This window comes from Saimiri boliviensis, chromosome X (genome assembly GCF_048565385.1).
Source record: "Saimiri boliviensis isolate mSaiBol1 chromosome X, mSaiBol1.pri, whole genome shotgun sequence".
In the NCBI taxonomy this organism is placed as follows: domain Eukaryota; kingdom Metazoa; phylum Chordata; class Mammalia; order Primates; family Cebidae; genus Saimiri; species Saimiri boliviensis.
This window is the reverse complement of record NC_133470.1, coordinates 28,838,070-28,854,982: the sequence shown is the minus strand read 5'-3', so window position 1 is coordinate 28,854,982 and position 16,913 is coordinate 28,838,070. Positions and strand designations below refer to the sequence as shown.

Sequence of the window (16,913 nt, the reverse complement as noted above, 5' to 3'; positions counted from 1 at the left end):
ACTATACAGTAACAAAGACATGGAATCAACTTATGTGCCCACCAGTGGTGGATTGAATAAAATAAAAGTGTTACACATACACCATTGAATACTCCACAGTCATAAAAAGAATAAAATCACATATTTTGTGGGAACATGGATGCAGCTGGAGTTCATTATCCTAAGAGAATTAACCCTGAAACAGAAACCCAAAGACTGCTTGTTCTCACTTATAACTAGAAACTAAATGTTGGGTACTTATTATAAAGATGAAAACAATAGACACTGGGGAGTACTAGAAAGGGGAGGAAAGACAGGGGTGATGGTTGAAAAACTACCTATTGGGTACTATGCTCATTACCTGTGTAATGGGATCATTTTTACCCTAAACCTTGGCATCACATAATATACTCAGGTAACAAACCTGTACATATACCACCTGGATCTAAAATAAAAGTTGAAATCAGAAAAGGAGAGAAGGAAACAGGGACAGGAGGATATAGAGAAGTGGGCAGACTCAAGAGAGATTTCTCAATTAGAATTTATGAGGACATGCTTATTGATAGGCTCTGGGAGTGAGGGAGAGAAAAAAATCAAGGATGACTTCCAGATCTTCAGCTTAAAGAAATGGGAGCTGGTGGAGTCATCTGTTGAACTTGACAGAGGAGCAGGTTTAGGCAGGAAAATGATGGCGTTTTAAATGTCTGGGAAGAGAAAAACCGAACTGGGATTTAACTCAGAAAAACTATTTGAAGTCATGCCCTCATACTTGCATTGTCTACCAGATGCTAATGGCTTTGTGACAGGCTTTACTGATAGATGATATAACTCTGCCTCTGATAGGTGAAGATCCAAAGCATCCTCAGATTTTTCAGAAGTCCGTTTCAGCACCTGTGTAGACAGCATATACAAAAAATTGGGGTAAGTCCTGGGACTCAGTTAGCTGATTGGATCTATTACAGTAGCATTGGAAAACACGGTTCAATCTGAGATTTCCCAAACTTACTACTCTATAATTTATTTTTATCTAAAAACTAAATTCGATGTGGGATATATTTAAAAGGTACATGTGGGATATGAATTATAAAAGCCTTGAGATTCCAGATAGAATCTCTTAATTGAAGGCTTTTTGACCACATCTGGTACTCTCCTTTCCTCGTTCCATATCCCAACTTCTTGTTCACTTCTTTGTTGTTTTAGGACATTCTTACTACACCTCTGCCTCAAGGCCTTTGTACTTGTTTTCTCTGCTGATGATATTCTTTCCCACAATATTTGCATGGCTTGCTTCCTCACTTCTTTATTTCCGTATTACCTAACTTTATTAAAGCTGCTATTTAAAAAAAAAAAGAAAGAAAAAGAAAAAAATAAACACACCTCAATGGCTTAGCATAATAGAAACTTTCCATTCATGCAAATTTTACAAAAGTGTTCTGGTCAACTGGTAACTTTCCTCTAAATGGTGAATCAGGGGTACCCAGGGCACTTCGGTTTTGTGGCTCTTTAACACATGGATTTCAAAATCACTGTGCTCTTGTACGTAAGAATGAAAAATAACAAGGAATATTACCTATGTGGTGGTGGTTAGTGGAGGTGGGGTTATGAGCCAGGCTTCATATTCATGAGCATCACTTTTGCTCACATTCATTTGCCTAGAACTCAATCATGTAGCCACACTAATGGCAAGGGAGACTGGGAAATGGCAGCTAGCTGTACCATTAAGAAAAATGAGTAAACTTGTCTAATAAGCAGCTAGCCAGTCCCTACCATGAGGTCTTTACTCAAATGCCCCCTTCTCCCTGGGGCCTTCTATGATCACCCTTTATAAAATCACAACTGCTCAGCATCTTCCCCTCAATATTTCCATCCCTCTTCCATGCTTGTTTTCCTCTGTAGCATTTACTGTATCACAATTTATATATTTTATTTCTTTATCTTGTTTACTGTCTGTTTTCCCTTCCTCCCAATAGGATGTAAGGTCCATGAGGCAGGGATTGCTACTGATATTTATGGCCGTATCATTGGATACTAGTGGACACTCAATCAATGACTGTTGCATTGTAATTAGCTATATGCTTCACCTAGAAGAAGTCTCATCTGGTGGCACATTTACTCATAGATTGACATTAATTCTCTAGTTTTTTTCCCCAGCAAAATTTGTCAAGGTAGTTTGTCAATAGAGAGAAATGAATTTGTCCTATGGCTCATCAAAAGTTCTATTTTAAGTAGTCCCCCTGTGTACTCATAATGTTTTATACATACTTTTATCTGTATAAGTACATGGGCTTAGACACAATTCTAGGATTAAAATAGAAAGCTCTGTATCCGTATTTTCCCTTTTTTGTACCTCCTTTTATTTTTCTCTACCTTTTTTTTTTCTTTGAGTGCTGTTAGTGAAGCACTAGGCTAAATCTTGTGTTTCTGAGGAAAAAATTTAATCCTCACAACCACACTATAAAATGTTTTTTGTTCTAATTTTAAGACAAGGAAACTGAGAGCTAAAGAGGTTAAGTAACTCGCCTGTGTTCACATACTCAGCAAATAACTGGCAGCATTTAGATTTGGACTTACTTTCCATACAGATATTCGCATTGCTAACCTTCAGGTTTTCCCTCATAATTCGCCACATCTACCCTAAAGTTGCCAATCATTTCTTTAATAGTAAGGCATGAATGACTGAGAAATATTCATATATTGATTATATATAAGATTAGGGGGATAAATCCCCCTCAGGAGCACTTTATTCCCACAACACACAAACTTTGGGCAAAATAAACAAATGTCTAATTGTATTACTCAAACACTAACCAGGTATGGTAGACATGTTGGCTTACAAATAAAGTTGATGCTTGGGTTCTGATTCTGATAATGTCCTACGGAAGGTATGGCCTGAGGCAGTTACTAGGTATGCCTAGAAATGAATGTTTTGTTTTGTTTTATTTTTCTCTCACGGAGAGTCAACATATACTTGAATTCTTCTAAAGTTTCTCAAATGACAAGATGGTCCTTGATTTTACCTCAATCAAAATAACAAAGTACTATCTGGGAAAGTACTGCCTAGACTTATTCTTAATTTACGCTTATTTTGGAGGCTTGTAGAAGTAACCTGATAGAGGAGGAAACACACACACACACACACACACACACACACACACACACACACACAGAGAGAGACACAGAGAAAACAAATTTAACACAGTTTAGGGATTGACTTTGGTGGTATGACATCACCATTCAAGAGTTAGATGGCACTGTAAACAAGCTATGCAAAGAATACTGTTAAAAGTAACTCATTAAGTGGTTACATGATATAGCTCATAGACATATGGCACAGAAAAAAGATAAAACTGTCTTTACATAACATAAAACTGTATTTTGTTATATAAATGTACGCTTTTGGCTTGGAATAAAATTCCTAGTGAAACATTACTCATAGATTCAGCAGTACTGTACCTCAGGCCTCATGGGTGTAAGTAATGATGATACCCTTTGGAAAACTGAGTTAGGTGACAGTAAGTACAACCATGAAGATGCAAATTTCAGTGTTGAAGGTGCATGTGAAGAACTTGAAAAAAGCCATTGTATGAAATATGAATGAAGAAATGTGATCTAGTGATATAATATTTTGTACTATATAATTTTAAAGTAGCACACAGAATCAAATTAATTAAGCATTATATATAAACAGGTGATAATTATATCTACATTTTCTAAAGTTTCTATGTTAAAAGTGATAAAAAAAAAAAACTTGGAGAAAGTGACTTCTCATTTGGACAATGGGATAGTCACCTTTAGATATATGATGTATCAATCTCTGGAACTTCAGTTTCTTCCTGAAAGCATATGAAAGCTAATCCAAAAGATGTATGGAATATTAAAAGAGATTAACTGTAAAACTATTTAGCACTTTGCCTGAAACACTTGTTAGATCCCCCACCAAACTCCTGCCATATGATTTGGCAGATTGTTCCTCTTACCATAAGAGCAGCCCTACAGAAAATGTTCATTAAGAGTTAATGTTAAATTCACTGAATTTAGCAGAACAAGTAGCTCTTCCTTTCTGATTATGCAAATCTCTCGCCATCATAGTATGTGCTTCTTTTAATTTCATTAGGAACATATGTAATGTAAATGGTAATAGAACCAATATTTCAAGCAGAAGCCATTCTTTTAAAAAATGCTAAATGGAATGGGGTGGGGGGAGCCAAGATCGCATAGATAAGCCAGCACCGGAATGCAGCTCCCAGCGAATGAGATGCAGAGGGCTAGAGGACTTCACGATTCTAAAGGAGGTGCTGGGTTCTTTTCCGTGGGACTGATAGGGCATTGGACTTAGGCCCAGGGAAGGAGCTGCAGGGCAGAGCCGTCCAGGGGGGCAAATCAAGATGGGAGAGGAACTGGTCCCCACTTGAAACGTGCAGCTGGCTTGGAGGGTTGGGGGACTTAATCCCCTCAAGGCTCCATTTGGATCCTGCGCTTACCTCATCCCTCCACCCTCAGTCCGTGAGAGCCCTGCCAGATGGTGGGGCACCATGAGTAGTCGATGCAAATCTGAGCAGTGGCTACTGCTGGGCATGGCAAATTGTCACAGGGACTTGGGCGGGAGTTTGGACTAATGCCAGCCAGACCATCCCAAAGAGGGAGGCAGAGTTGAAAGCAGGGAAACAGACCATAAGGCCTGACAGGCCCCACCTCCACAGAACTAGAACTGAAGCCCTCACTAGAGAGGTTGGCAGCAAATACAACAGCTTGACCCCAACCAGGAAGATCCAGCTCTGGAAGAGATGCCATTGGGAAGGTGGGGCCAATCTCACCTGCAAACAAACCCCAGGGAAGGACCACCTACCCAATAAACTGACTGAACCTGAGAGAGCCCAGCAACGCCCTCTACAGGCCAAAAAAGATAGAGCTCCAACCTCAATAGAAAAAAAGTCCACTTAGAGATTCCTCCGGAAATCACCAACTTCAAAGATTAAAGGGAGATAAATCCACAAAGATGGGAAAACACCATCGCAAAAAGGATGAAGCCACGAACGAACAGAACACCTCTTCTCCTCCAAGGGATCACAACTCCTCACCATCAAGGGAACAAAAAAGACAGAGAATGAATCTGATGAATTGACAGAAGCTGGCTGCAGAAGGTGGGTAATAACATACTTCTCTTGAGTTAAAAGACCATGTTCTAACCCAATGCAAAGAAACTAAGAACCTTGAAAAAAGGTTAGATTAAATGCTAACTAGAATAACCAGCTTAGAGAAGAACATAAACAACTTGATGGAGCTGAAAAACACAGTCCAAGAACTTCACCAGGCATACACAAGTTTCAACAGCTGAATAGATCAAGTAGAAGAAAGGATATCAGAGATAGAAGATCAAATCAATGAAATGAAACAAGAAGGCAAGATTGGAGAAAAAAGAGTGAAAAGAAATGAACAAAGCCTCCAAGAACTGTGGGATTATGTGAAAAGACCTAATTTATGCTTGATCGGTGTACCTGAATGTGACAAGGAGAATGAATACAAGTTGGAAAACACTCTTCAAGATATTATCCAAGAGAACTTTCCCAACATAACAAGGCAGGCCAACATTCAAATCCAGGAAATACAGAGAACACCACAAACATATTCCTCAAGAAGATCAACCCCAAGGCACATAGTTGTCAGATTCAGCAGGGTTGAAATGAAGGAAAAAATACTGAGGGCAGCCAGAGAGAAAGGTCGAGTCACCCACAAAGGAAAGACCATCAGACTCACAGCGGATCTCTCGGCAGAAACACTACAAGCTAGAAGGGAGTGGAGGCCAATATTCAACATCCTTAAAGAAAAGAACTTTCAATCCAGAATTTCATATCCAGCCAAACTAAGCTTCATAAGTGAAGGAGCAATTGCTGAGAGATTTTGTCACTACAAGACCTGCCTTACAGGAGCTACTGAAGGAAGTACTAAACAAGGAAAGGAACAACCAGTACCAGCCACTGCAAAAACGTACCAAATGGTAAAGAACAATGATGCAATGAAGGAGCCACGTCAATTAACAGGCAAAGCAAGCCAGTAACAAAATGGCATGATCAAATTCAAACATAACAATATTAACGTTGAATGTAAATGGCCTAAACTCCCCAATCAAAAGACACAGACTGGCAAACTGGATAAAAAGTCAAGACCCATGGGTGTGCTATATTCAGGAGGCCCATCTCACCTGCAAAAACTCACATAGACTGAAAATAAAGGGATGGAAAAAGATTTACTAAGCAAATGGAGAGCAAAAATGAGCAGGGGTAGCAATCCTAGTCTCTGATAAAAGGGACTTTAAACCAACAAAGATCAAAAAAGACAAAGAATGGCATTATATAATGGCAAAAGGATCAATGCAACAAGAACAGCTAACTATCCTAAATATATATGCACCCAATGCAGGAGCACCCAGATACATAAAGCAAGTTCTTAACGACCTACAAAGACACTTAGACTTCCACACAATAATAGTGGGAGACTTTAACACTCCACTGAACACAATACTCTCTCTTCACCCTTCTTTTCTGTTTTGAATGACATCTAAATATTTTTTAAATGTATTTAGATGTTTTTATTTCTCAAAATGGAAATATCCTCATTTTTTCTCTGATTATAAGGATTTTTGCCACATATTGTTGAATTGCTTTTTCTGGAAACTTTTTCCACTTAGTTTTCCCACCAGTAATATATAGTAGCATCTCAGTTGATGCAGACAAGGCCTTTGACAAAAGTCAACCGTCCTTTATGCTAAAAACTCTCAATAAAATGGGTATCGATGGAACGTATATCTCAAAACAATAAAAGCTATTTATGACAAACCCACAGCCAATATCATACTGAATGGGCAAAAATTAGAAGCATTCCCTTTAAAAACTGGCACTCTCTCACCACAAGAATGCCCTCTCTCACCACTCCTATTCAATATAATGTTGAAAGTTCTAGCCAGAGAAATTAGGCAATAAAATGAAATAAAGGGCATTCAATTAGGAAAAGAAGAAGTCAAATTGTCCCTATTTGCAGACCACATTATCATATATTTAGAAGACCTCATTGCCTCAGCCCCAAACCTCCTTAAGCTGATAAGCAACTTCAGCAAAGTCTCAGGATCCAAAATCAATGTGCAGAAATCACAAGCATTTCTATACACCAATAACAGACAAACAGAGAGCCAAATCATGAGCGAACTCCCATTTACAATTGCTACAAAGAGAATAAAATACCTACGAATACAGCTAACAAAGGAGGTAAAAGATCTCTTCAAGGAGAATTACAGACCACTCCTCAAGGAAATAAGAGAGGACACTAACAGATGGGAAAACATTTCATGCTCATGGTTAGGAAGAATCGATATTGTGAAAATGGCCATACTGCTCAAAGTAATTTATAGATCCAATGCTATCCACATCAAGCTACTATTGTCCTTCTTCACAGAACTGGAAAAAACCACTTTAAACTTCATATGGAACCAAAAGAGAGCCTACATAGCCAAGACAATCTTAAGCAAAAAGAACAAAGCTGGAGGCATCATGCTACCTTACTTCAAACTATACTACAAGGCTACAGTAATCAAAACAGCATGGTACTGGTACCAAAACAGAGATATAGACCAATAGATCAGAACAGAGACCTCAGAAGCAACACCGCACACCTAGAACCATCTGATCTTTGACAAACTGGACAAAAAAGGGAAAGGATTCCCTGTTTAATAAATGGTGTTGGGAAAACTGGCTAGCCATATGCAGGAAGCTGAAACTGGACTCCTTCCTTACACCTTATACAAAAATTAACTCCAGATGGATTAAAGATTTAAACATAAGACCTAACACCATAAAAACGCTAGAAGAAAACCTAGGCAAAACTATTCAGGACATAGGCATAGGCAAGGACTTCGTGACTAAAACACCAAAAGCAATGGTAACAAAAGCCAAAATAGACAAATGGGATCTAATTAAACTTAAGAGCTTCTGCACAGCAAAAGAAACAATCATTAGAGTAAACCATCAACCAATAGAATGGGAAAAAAAATTTACAATCTACCCATCAGACAAAGGGCTAATATCCAGAATCTACAAAGAACTGAAGCAGATTTACAGGAAAACAAAACAAAACAAAACAAAACAAACAAGCAAACCCATTCAAAAGTGGACAAAGGATATGAACAGACACTTTACAAAAGAAAGCAAATATGTGGGCAGCAAACATGAAAAAATGCTCTTTATCACTAATCATTAAAGAAATGCAAATCAAAACCACATTGAGATACCATCTCAGGCCAGTTAGAATGGTGATCATTAAAAAATCTGGAGACAACAGATGCTGGAGAGGATGTGGAGAAATAGGAACACTTCTACACTGTTGGTAGGAAGGTAAATTAGTTCAACCATTGTGGAAGACAGTGTGGCAATCCATCAAGGATCTAGAAATAGAAATTCCATTTGACCCACCAATCCCATTACTGGGTATATATCCAAAGGATTATAAATTGTTCTATTATAAAAACACATGCACACGTATGTTTGTTGTGGCACGGTTTACGATAGCAAAGACTTGGAACCAACCCAAATGCCCATCAATGATAGACTTGTTAAAGAAAATGTGGCACATATACACCATGGAATACGATGCAGCCATAAAAAATGTTGAGTTCATGTCCTTTGTAGACACATGGATGAACCTAGAAACCATCATTCTCAGCAAACTGACACAAGAACAGAAAACCAAACACCACATGTTTTCACTCATAGACAGGTGATGAACAATGAGAACACTTGGGCACAGGGAAGGGAACAACACTCACAGGGATAGGTGAGGGGGTGGAGGGGAGGAGTGGAAGGTGGGGTGGTGGGGAGGAGGGGGAGAGATAACACCGGGAGAAATGCCTGATGTACTGATGTACGCAATGGTGGGGGGTAGGGGGGATGGAGACAGCAAACCACCACAGCATGTATGTACCTATGCAACAATCCTGCAGGATGCAGGACATGCACTTATAACCCAGAGCCCAAATGAAATAAAAAAGAAAAAAAAAAAAAAAAAAGAAAAAAAAAAACGCTAAATGTCTAAATGTATTGAAATGCTTCTAAAAGTAAAATATTTAGCACTTATTTGCAGATGGGTAATGTTAAATATCCCATTTATTATTACTACCACTTGTCTGAATAAATCCTACCATAAGCATTAAACAAATCGGTAAACAAAGAAATAACACTTCATGTGATGAATGCCAATATAAAGCACGTTTAAACTGTTCTGTCAAGAGACAAGACTGGAAATGCTAGCTGTGTTTCTTTGCTTTTCTGCAATCATCTGAATACATAAATTCAAATTGCAGCTTATAAAACTTCAAATTGAGGCTTTTGAAATTTCAGAAAACACATGCGCTTGGAAAAGCAGATTATAACAAGGTCCCGGTGGGATTTTGTCACCATCTTTTTTACATTTCAAAGTATTAAAAAAAAAAATCTAGATAAGAAATGACTACGAAATGTTTTCATATTTAAATGATGGTGTATTTTTTTAAAAAAATTAAATCACTGGAAAAAAGTTTTTCACAAACACCGTGTTAAAAGAAAGATAGAAAAAAGCTTAGCCAAAGCTTCTACTATTTAAGTGATGATTTATGCTGAGAGTTCTTAAGAGTTTTCTAAATTAGTATACGGTTAATATCCACAAAATCATATGCAAGATGTTGTCTTTCAAATTGATCCTGAAGGTTAATTACAAAATGTACCTAATTATTTATAGTGCACCATTGAGTCTCAGATACTCTGTTTCCAAAAACACTGTAAATATAGAAAATTTAGTAGAATTATATTGGAAAGACAGTAATTCTTCACAAATTAACTTGTTGATAGAATGCAATTCCATTTAAACCTTCAGTGAGAATTATTTTATGATTTGACCAAATGATACATTACATGAATTAAAATAACTAAAGTGGGAATGTGGGTTAACCTACCAGAAATTAAACATTATAAAGCTGCAATGATTGACATAGTGCATTACTGTCACAAGCAGAAACTTGAAACATAGTGAAGAAAGCAGCATAAATCAATTCAGAAGAGATGGGGCTGGGGTAAAAAATATGAATTTCTGAGAAACTCTTCAAGGTTAGAAACAACACTATACAAATTTAACATGGTTTTCTTTTCTTAACAAATGAATAAGTAAGGATCAAGAATAAGTGAGAATATCTGAACAATAGTAAAATGTCCACAATTTTAAGAATACTATCAATGAACATAATATCAAAAAAATAAACTGTTAGATTTTATTTAGAAAAAAATATAACAAGCAAAAAGGAACCTGGAAACATATTCTCAATAAATCTGTGTTTAAGATAATAAGAAAAGAGCTCTTAAAAATAAGAAAACACAGGAAAAATGGGCAACAGACATTGCAGATAATTGACAGTAGAAACTAAAATAACAAACATGCACAAACACACACCATTTTCAACTTTCCTATTAATAAAGTACTTAAAATATCTATGGCATGCTTTTTACTTGTTTTATCAGGTATATAAATTGTAATGCTCAGTAGTAGTGAAATTATAGTGAGACAAGTATTTTCTAACTGTTGGTGGTAGTTTATGAGTGTTTTGAGTACCAGCCTTGACAGAAATTCAATAATGTGTAGCTAAATCCTTAGGATTCCCATTGTTAATTTTCATTCTTATTCCAGCAAATATGTGATCCAAAATGTATAAACAAATGTGTTTATTGTAGGGTTATTCATTATAATAAAAAATGAAAGCAAACAAAATTCCTAATAACACAATAATGGTGAAATATAGGGTACCTATATATATTTTATTACTAGGATCTTAAAAATCAATTTTTCAAAGAGTAATGACCTACAGAGATATAGTAGAATAACAAATGAAGAAAATTCACATATAATGTTTATAGAGTTTGATCTTAGTAATATGTCTAAATCTCAACTGTAATTAATAAGTACACATCTCTTTGCTTGATAGTCTTGATAGGAAAAAATACACAAGTAAACAATTTGAGACATATTTGAGGAGAGGGGAGTATTTGATTTAGAATTTTCTAAACTTTAGGTTGATTATTATTATTTTTTGGTTTGATATTATTTTTTCCTGCTCTTTAAATTTTTGTTTGTTTGGGGGCCTTGGGGTGTTCTTTTCCTTAAAATTATCTGTTTCTAGATCAACGTTGAAAATGTTTAAAAACCTTGCCAGTGTGTCTAGGTTTTTCAAATGTAATCAGATTTTAGCAAGATTTTACTTAACTAAAAGTATTCAGAACGCTGTGCAAAATCATCTGGGGTCAAATAGTAATGGAGGCAATGATTTTCAGAGTAGTAAAGAGGGAGAAAAAGACATACCCTCAAAATCTAGACCCAAGGAATTAAATCAGCTTGAAATACTTAAACAAATAAAGGATGCCTACACTAGAAGTTTTCTTCCACAATTGATTCCAAGGTCGGAATCTGAGGTGAAATGGTGCTATTCCACATTCTAAAACAAGCTGCCAGTAATCCAGACAAACCACTTCCCCATAGGAAAGCAACATTGGTATTATCTCTATTCTCAGCAATTTCCAACCTCTTCTGTACTCCATGTCCCAGCAAAGATTAAGAAGACTGACATAGGAAGGGGTAGTAAGCTTTGTGGGGAGTGCAGTTTTTGTGGTAATGGACAGTTTCTTCCTTTCACTGCTTTCATCTCTCTGAAGTCAAAAGTAGAGACTTTGAGAGAATCAATGAGATTAAGTATGTAGACTCTAAGGAGGAAAAGGCATCCCCTCACTTCACTGAATGTTTAGAATCGGAAGAACACCTTCACAGGTCTGTGGGGCTTTTGGAGAGCTAGAAGAGCACCGTAGGTATTCCTTTGGCTTTCCATATGTAAGCACTTAGAGTAGAAGAGGAGGAACCATGAAGTTAGCCATACGTAAGGAAGGCAGCAAACCACACTGCCATGTGTGTACCTATGCAACAATCTTGCATGTTCTTCACATGTACCCCCAAACCTAAAATGCAATAAAAATAAAATATGTATATAAAAGAAATCTACAAAAGGCCAGGAAATTGAGTTATTCCTATTTTCAATTTTAAAAAGAGAGAATCATCAGTGATTAAACTTCATAAAATGAAGCAAGAATGGACTCAGAAAATAGCAAACATGAAATGTTAATTATAGTTCAAAAGTTAGTTTACCGTGTTTTCTCGGCCAACTGATTGCTAATGACTTAAGTCCTTATTTCCAGCTTTCCTCTCTCCCTAAGCTCTTGATCTCTTGATTTTTTAAACCAGTACTTTCCCGAAAATGTATGAGACAACAAAATATACTCTCAGCTGAACTAAATACCATTCATCTTCCCAACCAGATAAGGTAGAAGTACCCCTAGATCAGATGTTATGTTCAGAATAAGTTAAAAACAGACTCTTTCCCCAATGGCCCAGGAATGAATCAAGATTAACCATTTATTATCTGTATGACCATGGGAAAAAATACTAAGCTTCATTTTGTGCTGTCTGTAAGTGATAAGATAATAGTACATATCTAATTGTAGTGTTGTGAGGATTTGATACTCAGCTAAGTTCCTGCCATGTATTAAGTACTCGTAATTGTTAACTACTAATACTGACCACTCACTCTCCTTCTATCAGCAAACCCTATTGAGTCTCCTTCTACATTGTAAACTTTTCTGGTCATTGCCTTTTTCCTTGCTACAACTTCATGCATTGGACCTTCATTACTCTATTGCCTGGCAGATCGTGATAGTCTAATGAATGATTTCTGTCTCTTGTCCTATCACAATTACCCAGAATCATCCCCCACAGAGTAGCCTGAGTGAGCTTTTGATGAAACAAATATTTTACTACTAAAAGCCTTTAAGTAATTCATCTGGTTCATTACCTAAAGTTTAAAACAGTAAGCAACATTCTAGGTGTTTCTTAACCCAGATTCTAACCTTCTAGGTGATTCCAACATTCTAGGTGTTTCTTAACCCAGATTCTAACCCAGATTCACCGCTTCATCTTCTAACCCTTCCTCCATAAATCTCAAATAATTTGCTAAACCGTAATATCAAATAAACTAGTTTCTACATGGATGGGAGGCATCAAAATATTTTTATTGGCAAAAATTCATATAATAAAACACCAATGCCAATGGAAATTGAAGCCAAAACATTATCAATTCTATTAATGGAAAATAAACTCAAGCATCAGGTAAGTAATGCCATAATAAAATTCAGATAACAGTTATCTGTCATTACATTAAGACTTAAAACAAGAATCCTGAAACAACCAACAACCTGGTAGTAGCCACAAGAGCCTACATCTCTATGGGGGGTTCTGCAAACTAAACAAATTCCATCTACTCTAAGCTGCACATTTTACAACATTAACATCATTGAAATAAGGGCGAGCTTTCCTCTTTTCATGTTGGTAAGGACACACATGGCTTAGAAGAAAATGACAGAGACAGTAATCGGAGCCCTCTTAAGAAATGCTAGGAGGGCAGGTGCAGTGGCTCATGTCTGTAATCCCAACACTTTAGGAGGCTGAGGTGGGAGGATCATTTGAGCCCAGGAGTTTGAGACCAGCCTGAACTGGGCAACAAAGTGGGACCCCATAGCTAATAAAAACCAAAACAAAACAAAAATAACAACAGCAACAAAATAAAAACAGAAAGTTTAGTTGGTTGTGGTTGTGTGTGCATCTGTAGTACCAGCTACTGGGGAGGCTCAGCTGGGAGGATCACTTGAGCTGGGAGGTTGAGGCTACTTGTAAGCTATGAAGGTGTCACTGTATAGTCCAGCCTGGGCAACAGAAGGAGATCCTGTCTCAAAAAAAAAAAAAAAAAAAAAAAAAAAAAAAAAAAAAGCTACATCATTAACTGTCTTGATGCCACAGAGGATGATACGGTGTGGGAAAAGACAGACACCTGTGACTCTGAAAGGACAAATGATACAGGAAAGTCAGCCTCTAAATGTAAAGGTGTTTTAGAAATATCTCAACCAAATTTTTTCATTTATATTTTACTTTTCATGCATATGAAAGAGGGACCTATGACAAAACTACAATAAATCTAAAAGAACAAGAGTAATAGCAAAATAAAACCTCTAAGTGATAAGTGTCATAGTTTAATCAGCAGCATTCTTCTCTGCTTCTCCATCCTCTACCTCACTGGTACTTAAAATGATGGTACTCTATGGCCTGCATCTGAAGAGGTCTTTAATTTGATGAAATACTGTAGTGCATGTTTGTGATTAAATGAGACAGTGTTTCACAATCAATATTTCAAATAATTGGAAAGATTATTTTATTTCAAAAAAACTAAAAGAGAGGACTTGGAATGTTCCTCACACAAAGAAATAATAAATGCCTAAGGTGATGGATACCTTAATTACCCTGATTTTATTGTTACACTTTGTATGCTTGTATTAAAGTATCACATGTACCCCATAAATATACACAACTATTATGTATCATAATTGAAAAAAGAAACATTTTTAAAAATTAAAAATAGAACAGAAATTCATGTAAGATTAAAAAGAATGCTGGGATACATTATTAATTCATTCAACAATTATTTATCCTGTGCCAGGAATTGTTTCAGGAGCAAGAATTGCAGCAGTAAACAAAACACACAAAAATCTTTGCCCTCAGGAAGCTTCATTTCATGCGTGAGACAGATAACACAACAAATAAATAACAAAATTAATGGAATATGCTAATTTTAAGAACTAAAGAGAAAGATCAGAGAGAAAAAATAGAAATTTGGCAGGGAGATGCAATTTTAACTAGGGTCGTTAAGGAAGGCTTGCAGGAGGTGAGGGAGCCAACCATGTTTGATATTTCGGGGAAGTACTTTCTAGGCAGAAAGAAGAGCAGGTGCAATGGCTCAGAAACAGGAACCCATCTAGTGTGTTAGAGGAACAGAGCCATGGGTGCCAGTGACTCTCAGGAAGGATAAAAGCAAGTAAAAGTAGATGGGAATGTGGTCGAGAGATAGAAAGAGGGAATCATCAGGTCTTATAGATCAGTGCTATTCAAAGAAAAAATTAGGTGAATCACAGATATAATCGAATTTTTCTGGTTGCCACATTAAATGGTAGAAGACAGGTGTAATTAATATTAATATATTTTATTTAAATCAATATATTAAAAATATTATGATTTCAACCTGTATGTGATATATGCAATATTAATGTGATATTATATGTTATGTTTTAAATAATTTTAAATAGACTATTTTTAGAGCAATTCTACATTCACGGCGAAACTGAGCAGGAGGTAAAGAGATCTTTTTTGTATACAAAGTATTCGAAATCTGGTGTGTATTTCACACTTCCAGCTCATCTCAATTTGTACTAGCCACATTTCAAGTGCTCAGTAGCCACATATAATAGTGCCTACTATCTTGAACAGCACAAATCTGGACCTTTGTAGAACAATATAATGACTTTGTCTTTTGTGGTGACTGAATTAGAAGGGCATGGAAGAGTTTTGAGTGTAGGGATGGCACAAACTGACTTGGGTGTTCAAGAGATACCTCTTGCTCCTGTGTTAAGCATGTACAGACTGTAATTGGGCATGTACAGACTGTAATTGGATTATTTGTAACACAAAGGATAAATGCTTGAGGGGATGGATACCCCATTCTCCATAGCATACTTATTTCACATTACATGCCTGTATCAAAACATATCATGTACCCTACAAATACACATACCTACTATGTCCCCACAAAAATGAAAACAATAAAACATACATATTTACAAAGTAAGTGAATAAATGTATGCATGAATTTAAAAGAGAATAAACAGAGGGAAGAATGTAATTTTACATGTCCGAAAACAGACTTTCAACAAGCTCTTATTAAATATAACAACTGAAGATAGATAAGCATAAGTCCAATAACCAGATTCTGATTTAGAGAATGATTGTAACTGTAGTTCTTTCAAGGTCGTCTTTAAACAGGCTGCCTCTTATTCCTGCAACATGCTGATCTATCTTCATGCTTCAAGACTCAGATCATTATCTTCTCTGGGATGTCTCCCAAGCACTGCCCCAGAAATAACTTCTCCTCCTACAATACTTAATCATAATCCTTGGCTCACATGCTTGTTTCTTCTCATTGACTATAAAATCCTCAAGACAAGGTATATAACACATACATCTTTAATCCTAATGCCCAGTAGGGTTCTTGGAAGATAGTAAGCTCTCAATACACATTTGCTAATAGGAAGCAAGACAATATTTAGCTAATCATTCAAAAAATAGAATTATCACAAATGTCCATTGTAAGTACTATATTTATGCAATTAAATGCTATACAGCCAGGTGAATGAACAAACTAAAATTATATGCATCGTGGATTATTATAAAGATAATTTTGAATGAAAAAGGCAAGACACAAAGGAGTATAAGCCATATGATTCCATTTTCATAATAATCAGTGTAGGCAAAACACAGTTGACAGGATATGGGTTATACTTGGAGGTAGTGACTACAAAGGGGTAAGAGGAGATTTCTGGGATTCTGATAATATTCTATTTCCTTCTCTGGTTGAACAGTGTGTCCAATTTTTAAAAGACCATTGAGCTATACAGTTAAATTGTGCACTGCCCTGTACATATATTATACTTAAAAACTTCCACAGAAGATATACATAGTTTCTAAAAGACAACAAAACAAAAAAATTTAAATTCTTTTAAGCACAAACAATTTTGCTCAGCTGTCTCACAATTCAATATATAAGAATAAATGTATGGCTAATTAGCATAGAGTATATGCATTTTCATAATTAAAACTTCCACGAGTACAACATATGTTAAGTATTTTAAATCAGTTTTTCTCTTTCCTCAAATAAGGCTGTGAGTCATAATTTGGAAAATAGTTCAGCATGTAATAATTTGGTGTTTTTATTTTAAACCAAG

The 16,913-nt window shown here is 36.2% G+C and overlaps 1 protein-coding gene across 11 annotated transcripts in view; it reads left to right on the top strand.

Moving 5' to 3' along the window:
- DMD (dystrophin) overlaps nt 1–16,913 on the top strand; it is a 2,654,855-nt gene that overhangs the window by 1,804,840 nt on the left and 833,102 nt on the right. The window lies entirely within an intron of this gene.